At 40.8% G+C, this 11,397-nt stretch overlaps 3 long non-coding RNA genes across 13 annotated transcripts in view; all 3 read right to left on the bottom strand.

The window, feature by feature from the left end:
• Positions 1 to 431: 431 nt before the first annotated feature.
• On the bottom strand, positions 432 to 4,808 carry LOC108719063. The gene is made up of 2 exons (XR_001936152.2): positions 4,695 to 4,808; positions 432 to 2,305 (listed from the first exon to the last, which is right to left on the bottom strand). It is a non-coding gene; the product is annotated as an uncharacterized LOC108719063 (long non-coding RNA).
• A 376-nt stretch (positions 4,809 to 5,184) lies between these two features.
• The window catches only part of LOC121396065, a 56,487-nt gene continuing 50,274 nt past the window's right edge, over positions 5,185 to 11,397 (bottom strand). For 4 of the 11 annotated variants that reach the window (XR_005962804.1, XR_005962808.1, XR_005962807.1 and 1 more), the window contains exon 12: positions 5,189 to 5,250. This is a non-coding gene — a long non-coding RNA (uncharacterized LOC121396065). Of the gene's footprint in view, positions 5,251 to 11,397 lie in introns of all 11 variants that reach the window. The other 7 variants (XR_005962810.1, XR_005962800.1, XR_005962809.1 and 4 more) reach the window with 3 other exon arrangements.
• LOC121396092 lies at positions 5,755 to 7,426 on the bottom strand. Its single transcript, XR_005962811.1, has 2 exons — positions 6,727 to 7,426; positions 5,755 to 6,164 (listed from the first exon to the last, which is right to left on the bottom strand). It is a non-coding gene; the product is annotated as an uncharacterized LOC121396092 (long non-coding RNA).

Here is an 11,397-nt window from a genome sequence, read left to right on the forward strand (position 1 = left end):
GAATGACACTGCCTGGAATTAGACAACTTGTTATCTACAAAGACCCCAAGATCCTTCTCATTTAAGGAAACTCCCAACACACTGCCATTTAGTGTATAACTTGCATTATTTCTGCCAAAGTGCATAACCTGCATTTATCAACATTGAAACTCATTTTCCAGTTTGCTGCCCAGTTTTCTAATTCTTGACTTGACCTTCCTTCTGTTTTCTGTCTGGATTGACCCTTGCCTGACCTGACTCTGCCTCTGTTTATGCTCGTTGATACCTCACTTGTTCCCAGAAGTGGTTGTGGTTTTTCTGGCTTTCTGATCAACTTTCTCTGAATCCTTACAAGCATGTTTGCCTCTCTGCCACTGTTACAGCCCTGTCCCCATCTCAGGACCCTCTTTTTCATGGGAAATGCAGGAGAGACTTAACCTTCAACCTACGGCTCTAAGAAAAAGGTACTTGTACCATAACAGTATCACTTTGCCACATGGAATCTGCTGTTGAAGTATCTGCTTTCAAACAGCTTACTCAGCAGTTAGCCTCTCTGACTCAGGTGGTACAAGACCTCCAGGGGGGACACCAGCAGATACAGACTCGTATTCTGAGTTTGTCCCCATCTAGAACTTTATCTGTATCCCCAAACTGAGGCAGACTCATCTGCCTCAGTCTCTTGCTTGTGGTTTGTCCCTGAACTGAAGTTTCTAATGCCTGAATGCTTCTCAGGAGACAGGAAGCTATTCTGAATTTTTGCTAATAGCTGTTATCCTCTCTTCTCCCTCAATCCATGTACTTATGCGTCTGAGCAAGTAAGAGTGGGACTTATGATTTCATTGTTGTTCAGTGAACCTCAAACCTAGGCACACCATCTCCTAGTACAACAAAGCCCTCTTCTTAACAACATGCAATGCTTTCATTGGGCCATGGCAGAGCAGTATGATGGCCCTCGAAGAACTACTACCACAGAGGCAGAACTTAGAGGGCTCCAACAGGGTCATAAATTCTATCAAGGATTACATCTTTGAATTTCATGGTTCTGACACTAAGGGGCAGATTTATTAAAGGTCGAGGTGAATTTTTGAATTAAAAAAATTCAAATTTTGAGCTATTTTCTCTGACTAGGGAATATTCCCAATTCGATTCAAATTAAAAAATTCAAATATGAAAATTTATCATGTACTGTCTCTTTAAAAATTTGACTTTGACCATTTGCCATCTAAAACCTGCCGAATTGCTGTTTTAGCCTATGGAGGACCTCCTAAAACCTATTTTGGAGTCAACTGGTTTTTGCAGTCACCTGTCCGGGCGGGGCAAGGGACAGACATCCTAAATAACTATAGTGATATCCAGGGTAGAAACTAGCAACCACCGGAAACTCATAGACTTTAAATAGTAGAACGTAAAAATACCTTATCTCCAGGATTGTAGAGTTGACTTTGCATTGAAAAATCAGCTGTATCTAATTAGTAATCCAGTAGAAGGCCTTCTCAACTTCTTTTTTCCAGCTTCCAGAGGTAATTCCCCACATAAACACTAATACATTTCTGACACAGGAGATAAGTCTCGATGCCTTTTTTTCGAAAACTGCCTCTCAACATCCAATTCCATGTCGTATATCTGATGGCCAGAACGCCCAAAACAGGAAGCACTTTCTGACCATCAAGAGAACACAAGAGAGAGCTTAGTTTTGGGTGATATCAAATTGGTCAGCTAACGGCTCTTCCACAGACAATTGTGCTTTTTCTTGGAAAGTGTGGATTTCTGAATGGAGTGCCCAAAACATAAAATGCCCAAAACAAAAAGCACTTTCTTAATAATTGAAACACAAGAGAGGGCCTAGTTTTGGGTAATGTAAAATTGGCTTTGCGTTGAAAAATTAGTTGTATCTGTCACATTATCAATCCATTGGAAGGCTTTCACAACCTTTTCATCTTCCAGGATTCATTTCCCGTATTAACCCAAATGATACATTTGTAATCTGAACCAATTCCCCTTATAAAAACCTTTGATGTATTTCTGATACATAGATCACCCAAAACAGAAAGCACTTTCTCACCATCCCTGAAGGTCAAAAGAAGAGAGCCTTGTTCTGGGTGATGCATAATCAGCAAGTAGAAATCTTCATTCCCTTTTCAATGTTGGTTCTTCTATTTTGCAGAGGATTTTTTTGCAAGGCCCTTGAAGATTTGACTCCAAACCCATTGGAGTAATATTGGAGTGTACAAGAAACATCTTGCAGAGGTCACTTGAGGAGCTTCAGTGCTTTCTGCTGGAGACTGTGGATTGCCTTCCCTAGATCTGGCACTTATATCTGTAGATCCTAGAAGACCATTAGCCAATCAATTGCCAAGCGGTATGCATATAATTAAGACACTATTGTTTTTTTTTTTCACAAATGTTTTTTTATTAGTTTTCAAAAAGCATGTAAAATAGTTTGTGATAGAATTGCAATAAACAGAAAAGAAAAATAATATAAACAGTCAGTGTCAAGTACAGATTCCTATAACAAAAAGCAGAGATAACAATAATGATCCAAGGTTATGCCAAGTGATTGTAAAAGAGAGAATTGGGTAAGCATTCCCCGAATTGCAGATATTGAAAGCTACTCACGGTTAGATAATCCGAAGACGGCAGGGTAGAGCAGTAGAGGCTTATAATTACGGCAGAGTAGTAGTAAATAATTGGTTAAGATGATGACTCCTGGGGGGTCCCCTTTTGGTCGAATGTTGTAAGTTTTCCGCAGATCTGAACAGGTGGTCCGCCTCACAGACAAGATCAGTCCCCAGCAACAGCTCCCTTTCATACCACGTGGTGTTTTGAAAGGTTTGGATAGTAAGTGATTTCGTGAGTGTCGGAAGGGTGTTTATGTAAGTCATCCAAGTGTCAAAAAACAGTTCTGTGTTTTTTTCTTTATGTGTTAGGGTTTCTATCCAATCTAGGTGGAAAATACATTGTAATTTTTGTCGTACCAGAGAGAAAGGCGGAGGGATTCGAGATAGCCAAGTGTGTAGGATGGATTTCCTGGCTGCCGCCGCCAGTCTTTCTGCCAGGGCCCGCTCCGACTTGGAGATGGGTAAGGTAGAGTGCAATTTGCTAAATATAGCCCATGAGGCAGTAACGGGTAGCGTTTTACCAGACAGGTTTTCCCAATAGCTGGCGACCTCCTTCCAGAACTGCTGTATAAGTGGGCATGACCATAAGCAATGTATTAGGTCAGCTGTGGGTGTTTCGCATTTTAGGCAGTGATCTGAGTGTGCCGTACCTATGTGAAATCTCTTTAAAGGCGTCAGGTAAGTATGGTGTAGCAGTTGTATGGACATTTCCTGGTATATGCTAGCAGGTAAAATTTTCATCATGCGAGTGTGATATCGAAGGATGTCCACATTTTCAGCTTGTGGAATAATTGATTTCCATTTCGTAAAAGCCGTAGTGGCATTATCTGTATCAAGAGTTGTCCTAATTTGTTTGTAAATGTGTGCAGTAGATTTGATAATATCACGTTTTGGCCATAGTGAATCAAGTAGGTTATTTTTGTCCCTATCCGTTAGTTTGGTCAGTCGTTGTGCAACAAAATGTAAGAGCTGAGTCAGTGAAAACTGATGGAGTTTGCAAAAAACGGGTAGTTTTGAAGCAAGTTGAGATGGGTTGCAACGTGAAAGGTAGGGGTGACGACGTCTTTAATATTTTGTAAGCCATTTGTCTGCCAAGCTTTAAAAATCAGACTGTTCAAGCCCGGGGGGAATCCCTTGTTACCAAGCCAGGTGAGGTTTATCGAATTGAAAGGGGATAGGTTTGCTTTCTTTCGAATAGAATGCCAGGTTTTATATGTGTGGATAAATAGGGGATGTTCCTGCATTTGCTTAGGGATTTCCTGCAGTGGCGTGTGTAGTAATCAGGGATGGGCGAATTTGACCCGTTTCGCTTCGACAAAAATTCGTCGCCGGCGAAATGTCGCAGACGCCCATTTAAGTCTATGGGCGTCAAAAATATTTTGTCGCGCGGCGAAACTGTTTTGACGCGCGCCTTTTTCTTTTGACGCACGCTGCCATACGAGTCTATGGGCGTCATTTTTTCGGCGAAACGAGGCAAAAAAATTCGCCCATCCCTAGTAGTAATGAATTAAGTGATATCCCTTCTGATAGGGCAGCGTCTAGAGATAGTGTGGTGTATATGTTCCTGTGGTGGAGCCAGTCACCCGCATATCTAAGGAGAGCCGCATCGTTATATTCTAATATATTTGGGAGATTGAGTCCACCTTCATGTTTCTGGTGATGGAGTGTGGTAAATTTTATTCGTGGCTGTTTCCTATTCCATATAAAAGTCCATAAAATGTGTTGGAGTCTCTTGTTATCTGTCACGGAGATGCGGTAAGGCAGCATCTGCAGTTTATAAAGTAATTTAGGGAATATAGTCATTTTTATTAGATGGATCCTTCCTGAAAACGTTAAATTCGTGTTCATCCATTTTTGAGTGTCTCGTTCAATCTGGTCTATGGTACATCTAATATTAGATTTGTACATGTCCTTGTGGTGTTGTGTCAGGTGGATTCCCAGGAATTTGATGTGGTGTTTGGCAGACACTATTGTTTTGCAGTCACCTGTCTGGGCGGGGCAAGGGACAGACTTCCTAATTAACATTAGTGATATCCAGGGTAGAAACTAGCAACCAGAGGAAACTCTTAGATGTTAAATAGTAGAAAGTAATAATACCTTAAATAAAATTATCTGCAGCTTTGTAGAGTTGGCTTTTCATTGAAAAATCAGCTGTATCTGTCACATTATCAATCCAGTGGAAGGCCTTCTCAACTTTCTTTTTTTCCAGCTCCAGAGGTAATTCCCCACATAAACACCACTAATAAATTTCTGGACACGGATGGATAAGCCTCCATGCCTTTTTTTTTCACAAGCTGCCTCTCAACATCCAATTCCATGTCGTATATCTGATGGCCCAGAACGCGCCAAAACATAAAGCACTTTCTCATCGATAATTTAGTCACAAAGAGAGCCCTGTTTTGGGTGCTACATAATCAGTCTGAAACAAATATAAATCATCCCATTGCCCTCAGAAAGTTGAATTCTCCAATCGATAACGCCCAAACAGGCAGCACTTTCTGACCATCAAGAGAACACAAGAGAGAGCTTAGTTTTGGGTGATATCAAATTGGTCAGCTAACGGCTCTACCACAGACAATTGTGCTTTTTTCTTGGAGAAGGTGGATTTCTAAATGGAGTGCCCAAAACATACAATGCCCAAAACAAAAAGCATCTTCTTAATAATTGAAACACAAGAGAGGGCCTAGTTTTGGGTAATGTAAAATTGGCTTTGCATTGAAAATTAGTTGTATCTGTCACATTATCAATCCAGTGGAAGGCTTTCAGAACTTTCTTGGATTGATTTCCCGTATAAACCCAAATGATACATTTCTAATCTGAACCAATTCCCCTTATAAAAACCTTTGATGTATTTCTGATACATAGATCACCCAAAACAGAAAGCACTTTCTCACCATTCTCTGAAGGTCAAAAGAGAGAGCTTGCTGGGTGATGCATAATCAGCACTGTAGGAATCTTCAGTCCCTTTCCACTGTTGGTCTTTTACTCTGCAGAGGATTTTTTTTTGCAAGGCCCTTGAAGATTTGACTCCAAACCCATTGGAGTAATGTTGGAGTGTACAAGAAACATCTTGCAGAGGTCACTTGAGGAGCTTCAGTGCTTTCTGCTGGAGACTGTTGATTGCCTGCCCTAGATCTGGCACTTATATCTGTAGATCCTAGAAGACCATTAGCCAATCAATTGCCAAGCGGTATGCATATAATTAAGACACTATTGTTTTGCAGTCACCTATCTGGGCGGGGCAAGTTACAGACTTCCTAATTAACATTAGTGATATCCAGGGTAGAAACTAGCAACCAGAGGAAACTCTTAACGTTAAATAGTAGAAAGTAATAATAGCTTAAATAAAATTTACTGCAGGATTGTAGAGTTGGCTTTGCATTGAAAAATCAGCTGTATCTGTCACATTATCAATCCAGTAGAAGGCCTTCTCAACTTCTTTTTTTTTCCAGCTCCCCAAGGTTATTCCCCAAATAAACACCACTAATAAATTTCTGACACGGATGAAAAGCCTCCATGCCTTTTTTTCACAAGCTGCCTCTCAACATCCAATTCCATGTCGTATATCTGATGGCCAGAACGCCAAAAACAGAAAGCACTTTCTCATCATAATTCAGTCACAAGAGAGAGCCCCGTTTTGGGTGCTACATAATCAGTCTGAAACAAATATAAATCATCCCATTGCTGCAAAGTTGAATTCTCCAATTGATAATGCCCAAAACAAGAAGCACTTTCTGACCATCAAAAGAACATAAGAGAGAGCTTAGTTTTGGGTGATATCAAATTGGTCAGCTAATGGCTCTTCCACAGACAATTGTGCTTTTTCTTGGAGAAGGTGGATTTCTAAATGGAGTGCCCAAAACATACAATGCCCAAAACAAAAAGCACTTTCTTAATAATTGAAACACAAGAGAGGGCCTAGTTTTGGGTAATGTAAAATTGGCTTTGCATTGAAAATCAGTTGTATCTGACACATTATCAATCCATTGGAAGGCTTTCACAACTTTCTAGGATTGATTTCCCGTATAAACCCAAATGATACATTTCTAATCTGAACCAATTCCCCTTATGAAAACCTTTGATGTATTTCTGATACATAGATCACCCAAAACAGAAAGCACTTTCTCACCATCCATGAAGGTCAAAAGAAGAGAGCCTTGTTCTGGGTGATGCATAATCAGCCTGTAGGAATCTTCAGTCCCTTTCCACTGTTGGTTCTTTTACTCTGCAGAGGATTTTTTTTGCAAGGCCCTTGAAGATTTGACTCCAAACCCATTGGAGTAATATTGGAGTGTACAAGAAACATCTTGCAGAGGTCACTTGAGGAGCTTCAGTGCTTTCTGCTGGAGACTGTGGATTGCCTACCCTAGATCTGGCACTTATATCTGTAGATCCTAGAAGACCATTAGCCAATCAATTGCCAAGCGGTATGCATATAATTAAGACACTATTGTTTTGCAGTCACCTGTCTGGGTGGGGCAAGGGACAGACTTCCTAATTAACATTAGTGATATCCAGGGTAGAAACTAGCAACCAGAGGAAACTCTTAGATGTTAAATAGTAGAAAGTAATAATACCTTAAATAAAATTATCTGCATCTTTGTAGAGTTGGCTTTTCATTGAAAAATCAGATGTATCTGTCACATTATCAATCCAGTAGAAGGCCTTCTCAACTTCTATTTTTTCCAGCTCCCAGAGGTACTTCCCACATAAACACCACTAATAAATTTCTGACATGGATGATAAGCCTCCATGCCTTTTTTTCACAAGCTGCCTCTCAACATCCAATTCCATGTCGTATATCTGATGGCCAGAACGCCCAAAACAGAAAGCACAAAGTAGTGCTTTTCTTGTTTTGCGGCGTTCTGGGCATCAGATATACGACGATGGACAACTTCCGGATGTTGAGAGCAGCTTATGAAAAACAAGCGACATGGAGGCTTATCATCGGCGTGGTCCAGAATTTATTAGTTGGCTCGTTATATGTATAGCGCCGAACTCTGACCTTCTGGGCACGGCTTGGAAATTTATAAGAAGAAGTGGAGGGAATAGTTAGGGCCTTTCTAGCTGGATTGATATATGGTGATACAGATACAGCTGATTTTTCACCCCCCCACCATGCAAAGCGCAACGTGCACAATCCTGTCACGATAATCTTATTTAAGGGTAATTATTATTTCTACTATTTAACATCTAGAGGAGTTTCCTCTGGTTACTCAGTTCTACCCTGGATATCACATAATGTTGAATTAGGAGTCTGTCCCTTGCCCCACCAGACAGGTGACTGCAAAACCAATAGTGTCTTTTAATTATAATGCAAACTACCGTTGGCAAATTGATTGGCTAATGGTCTCTCTACGGATCACTACACCCGATTACTAAGTGGCACAGAATCTAGGGAACGGCAATCCACAATCTCCAGCAGAAATGCACTGCAGAGGCCTCCCTCAGTGGACCTCTGCACGATGCTCTTCTTGTTAAACTCCAATAATTACTGCAATGGCGGTTCTCTGAGTCAAATCTTCAGCGCCATTGCAAAAAAAATCCTCTGTGCAGATAGCGTAGAAGAACCAAACAGTGGAAAGGGAGCTGAAATTCCTACAGGCCCTAGATCTATGGCATCACCAGAACAAGGCTCTCTTTCGCTTTTGGCACTTATCATGGATGGTGAGAAACGTGCGACTGTGTCTGTTTGGGTGATCCTCAATGTATCAGAAATACATCAAAAGGTTTTTTATACAGGGAATTAGTTCAAGATTCAGAAATGTAATCATTTCGAGGTTTTATATCAGGAATCAATCCTCAGAAAGTTGTGAAAATCTTCCAATGGATTGATAATGTGAACAGATACCAATATTTTCATGCAATGCCAATTTTACATTCCCGCAAACCTAGGCCTCTCTTGCTGTTTCAGCATTATTAAGCAAACGTGCTTTTTTGTTTTGGGCATTAGTTATGTTTTCGGGCACTCCATTTAGAAATCCACCTTCCTCCAGAAAAAGCGACAATTGTCTGTGGAACGAGCCCGTCTAGCTGACCACATTGGGATCATCACACCTCAAAACTAACGCTCGTCCTCTTGTGTTTGCTCTTTTGAGGTCAGAAAGGTGTTCCTAGTTTTGGGCTATTCGATTGGGCAATTCAACTTTGCAGCAATGGGCATGATTTTATATTTGTTTCAGACTGATGGTAGGCATCACAAAACGGGGCTCGCTCGTCCTTCGTGACTGAATTGTCGATGAAGAAAGTGCTTTTGTTTTGGGCGTTCTGGCCATCAGAATACGAACATGGAATTGGATGTTGAAGGAGGAGGGCTTGTAAAAACAGGCATGGAGGCTTATCATCACGTGTCAGAAATTTATTAGTGGTGTTTATGTAAGGGGAATTACCTCTTGGAGCTGGAAAAAAAGAAGTTTGAGAAGGCTTCTACTGGATTTTGATAAATGTGAACATGATACAGCCTGAGTTTTCAATGCAAAAGCCAACTCTACAATCCTGCAGATTAAATTTTATTTACAGTGTATTGTATTGACTTTCTACTAATTTAACATCTAAGAGTTTCCTCTGGTTGCTAGTTTCTAGCCATCTGGGATATCAACTAATGTTAGATTAGGAAGTCTGTCCAGCTTGCCCAGCCCAGACAGGGTGACATGCAAACAATAGTGTCTTAATTATACTCGCCATACACGCTTGGCAATTGGATAGTTGGCGTAATGGATCGTTCTAGGATCTACAGAATACAGTGCCGCAGTCTAGTGGAAGGCAATCGCCAACCAGTTTCCAGCAGAAAGCACTGAAAGCTCCTCAAGTGACCCTCTGCCAAAGATGTTTCTTGTAAGCACCTCCAAATATTACTCCAATGGTTTAGTAAAATCTTTCAAGGGCTTGCAAGAAAATATATCTGTACTGCAGGAGTAAAGAGAACCAACAGGTGGAAAGGGACTAGAAGATTCCTACAGGCTAATTATTGCATCACCCAGAACAAGGCTCTCTCTTTTTGACTCTTCAGGGCATGGTTGAGAAAGTCGCTTTTACTTTTGGGTGATCTATGTAATCAGAAATCATACATCAAAAGTTTTTATAGAGGGGAAATTGGTTCAGATTAGAAATGTATCATTTGGGTTTATTACAGGACCTCAATCTAGAAAGTTGTAAAGTCGTTCCAATGGATGATATGGTGAACAGATACGAACTCACTCTCTTCAATGCAAGTGCCAATTTTAACATTCTACCCAAAACTAGGTGCCCTGCTCTGTGTTCTCTCAATTATTAAGAAAGTGCTTTTTGTTTTGCGCATTGGTACTGTTTTTGGGCACTCCAATTTGAAATCCACTTCTCCAAGAAAAAGCACAAGTTGTCTGAGAAGAGCCCGCGTTAGCTGACCAATTGTTGTGATATCACCCGACAAACACCTAAGCTCTCTCTTGTGTTCTTCTTGATGGTCTGAAGTGTTCCTTGTTTTGGCGTTATTCGATTGGAAAGAATTCACTTTGCAGCATGAGGAAATGATTTATATTGCTTTCAGACTGATTATGTAGCACCGCAATACGGGGCTCTCTCTTGTGATGAATTGATGATGAGGAAAGTGCTTTCTGTTTGTGGGCGTTCTGGCCATCAATGACGTAAAGACATGGAGATGGATGTGTGAGCAGGGGATGGCCAGCTTGGTGCAGAAAGGCATGGAGGCTTATCATTCCCGTGTCAGAAATTTATTAGTGGTCGTTATGTGGGGAATTACCTCTGGAGCTGAAAAAAAAGAAGTATGACAGAAAGGCCTTCTAACTGGATTGGGATAATGGGACCAGATAATCTGATTTTCAAATGAGAGAAGGCCAACTCTACAAAGCTGCAGATTAATTTTTATTTAAGTGTATTAATTTAATTTCTACTAATTTACAATCTAAACGAGTTCCTCCTGGTTGCTATAAGCGCTCTCTTAGCCGCTGGATACAATGTTATAGGAAGTCTGTCCCTTTGCCACACCACCGGCACACGAGGGTGACTGCAAACATAGTGTCTTAAGAGTTGACATAGCGCCGCTTTGGCAATTGGATCTTGGTGCTAAATGTTCTTACCGGCTAGGATACTACAGGATATATCCAGTCTGCCAGATTAGGGAAGCGCAATCCAACAGTTCTCCAGCAGAAAGCAACTGAAGCTCCTAAGTGAATCATGCAAGATGTTTTCTTGTAGAACTACCAATATTGACTGATGTATCCAATGGGTCTTGCGACGTTCAAATCTTCAAGCGGCTTGCAAAAAAAATCCTCTGCAGAGTAAAAGAACCAAAAGTGGAAAGGGGACTCGCAAGATGTCCTACAGGCTGACTATATGCATCAGCTCCGAAAACCAAGGCCTCCTCTTCTTTTGAAACCTTCATGGATGGTGAGAAGAGTGCTTTCTGTTTTGGGTAGGATCTATGTATCAGAAATACATACATAAGGTTTATTAATAAGGGGATTAGTTCAGATTAGAAATGTATTGGGGTTTATACGGGAAATAAATCCTAGGAAAGTGCGCGAAAGCCTTCCCAATGGATTTGATAATGTGTCCAGATACAACTGATTTGTGCCAAAGTGCCAAAGCCCAATTTTACATTACCCTGTGCCAATATAATCTGGCTCCCTCTCTGTGTGTCTTCGAATTATAAGAAAGTTGCTTTTTGTTTTGGGCATTGTGTAATTGTTTTGGGCACATTCCATTTACGAATCCGACCTTTCTCACAAGGAAAAAGAGCACAATTGTCTGTGAAGAGACCGTTAGCTGACCATGTTGATGATCGCACCCAAAATAACTAAGC

Source organism: Xenopus laevis, chromosome 1L, assembly GCF_017654675.1.
Source record: "Xenopus laevis strain J_2021 chromosome 1L, Xenopus_laevis_v10.1, whole genome shotgun sequence".
Taxonomy (NCBI): Eukaryota; Metazoa; Chordata; class Amphibia; order Anura; family Pipidae; genus Xenopus; species Xenopus laevis.